Raw genomic sequence first — 2,596 nt, forward strand, 5'->3', positions numbered from 1 at the left:
GGAATAGTGTAATTTGGGGATATTTGATGGAGTTGATGATATGATTAAATTTGGTTGATGTTTCATGTGCATGTGTGTGATTAATTGAGGTTTGGCCATCTTTGATTAATACACTAGATTGCATTGTAAGCTTGCTATGATACGGACCATTGATTAGTGAACTTGCAATTTCACGATTGAGGTACTTTGTGACGTTTCCTAGCTAGTGTTTAGCGTAGTTGACGCTAGTTAGACCTCTAGGTGAACTACCTTAGTATGCTCTTTTGGATACATGATGATTTTCCTTCATATCGCTTGACTTAGTCGGTTTGACCTCCCAAATTACCGATTCCATTATGATTGCATATGGATCCATTGCGCTAGTGTCTTAGATTGATTTTATACAAGTTTGCATTACCTAGTTTAGCCTTAATTCTACGTCAAACCCCTTCTTGATTCCGAAATAGCTTGATTTAGACATCGTGCACTTGATATCCATTCCCTTGGGTTCGACCTTGACTTGCCACTACGCTAATTAGGGGTTAGTTAAGTTACAAATTTTGTTTGATAGGGTGGGGTGGTAGCCCAACGACCTACCGTTCTCATCCCCATCAAAATGGCGCCGTTGCCTGGGAATGGTGCTTGAGTGTATGTTGTTTTTGAGTCTATTTCTTTTGATAAAATACAAAAAGATTTTGTTTCTCTAGGCTACATTTGTAGCCGTGCTACTAACATTTTTGTGTGAGTTTTGCATGCATAGAACCCGTGATCGTCCCCTTGTTCCCCTTGATCCGGAAATTGAGAGAACTCTTTCAAGAAGAAGAGTGGATAATAGATCCTTGGCTTATAGCTCTTCAAGTGAAGAAGAAGTTCAAGAAGAACAAGGAATGGGTGAAAATCCTAGAATAGCCTTGAAGGAGCTTGGAGTGCCCGGCGCATATAGGTTTGAGAGTGGAATAGCTCCACCTACTACCCCGGCAAATGACTTCGAAATCCGGCCGGCACTGATCACCTTGATTGAGAGAAGGCAATATAGTGGGGCTAAGAATGAGAGCCCATTGAACCATTTGAAAGAATTTGAAAAATATTGCAACACTATCAAAGTCAATGGGGTCTCTCAAGAATTCATCCGCCTCAAGTTGTTCCCTTTCTCTCTAATAGGAAGATCTTTGGAGTGGCTAGACAAGGAAGTGAAGCCCAACTCCTTGAGAACTTGGGACGATGTTACAAAGGCTTTCTTGTCCCGTTTCTATCCCCAAAAGAAGACGGCGGAGGCAAGAGCCTTGATTCAAGGGTTCAAGCAAAGGCCGAGTGAAAGCCTTTATGAAGCATGGGAGAGATTCAAAGAGTATCAAAGGGAGTGCCCTCACCACGGAATCCCCACATACCAAGTGATCCAAATCTTCTATGGCGGTTTAAGTCCCCAAGGCAAGTCATGTCTTGATGGAGGGGCCGGGGGCCCTATCATGAACAAAACCGAAGAAGAAGTTGAGGACATCATTGAGGACGTGGTGACATATTATAGGGATTGGCAAGATGGGGAGAGAGACTCTTCAAGCAAGCAATCTTCATTGTATTCGGTGGACCATCTCAATGCAATCAACAACCTTTCCTCCCAAATGACAAACTTAGGAAAGGAGGTCACCGCAATCAAAGCTAAGTTGGAGAGCACTTCTTCCTCTTCTCAAGCTTCTAATCTTCCCTCCCAATTTAAGGGGAGAGGTACTCCTTCTAACTCTCAACCCCCTCCCTCTTCACATAATATGCCTTTAGGTTGCTTGTTTTGTGATGCATGTGGATCGTACGATCATGACTCTAGTGTTTGTCCTAATGAATGTGTTGATGAATTTGACAACAATGAGTGTGAACATGTTAATTTTGTGTCAAACAACAATGTTCAAAGGTTTGATAATCAAAAAGGCCAATGGAATAGGAATTACCAAAACCAAGGCAATTTTGACAACTATAATCATAATGGTGGTTATAGGAACCAAGGGAATCAAGGTTCTCGTGGTAACCATAACCAAGGTTATAGTAGCCAAAATCAAAGCCAAAACTATGGTAATCAAAATCATAATTATGGTAATCAAAACCATAATTATGGTAATCAAAACCAAGGTTATGTAAATCATAACCAAGGTAATGGAAACCATAATCATGGTGGTGGTAACCATAATCAAGGTTATGGTTCAAATCAAAATAGGAGTAATTGGAACAATCAAGGAAAGGGAAATTTTCAAAACAATGCTCAAAGAGGTCCCCCACCAGGTTTTGTTCCAAAGACTCAAAATGAAAATTCCTATTCACAACCTTCATCTCCTAAGACAACCTTGGAAGAGTTGATTGATAATCAAACCAAGATCATTAACACCTATATGGCGGTTAGTGATAAGAAATTCAATGAGATGATGACCCACAATAAGATGCTTGAGACTCAAATTACTCAATTAGCAAGCACTATTAAGGATTTTGCTAGTCCTTCATCTTTGCCTTCCCAAGGTGTTGAACCAAAGAAACCCGTGTACTCTATTGCCACAAGTGGTGGAAATGATTTTGATGAGGGAGTTTCTTGTTCAAAAGAGGGAAGAGATGAGAGTGGTGCTAAGGAGAATGAAGT

General features: G+C 40.7%; 1 pseudogene; it reads right to left on the reverse strand.

Annotated features, from left to right (window-relative positions):
* Positions 1 to 1,258: 1,258 nt before the first annotated feature.
* Positions 1,259 to 1,357, reverse strand: LOC145621692 (small nucleolar RNA R71; annotated as a pseudogene).
* Positions 1,358 to 2,596: the final 1,239 nt, after the last annotated feature.

Source organism: Chenopodium album, chromosome 27 (assembly GCF_948465745.1).
Source record: "Chenopodium album chromosome 27, dcCheAlbu1.1, whole genome shotgun sequence".
Taxonomy (NCBI): Eukaryota; Viridiplantae; Streptophyta; class Magnoliopsida; order Caryophyllales; family Amaranthaceae; genus Chenopodium; species Chenopodium album.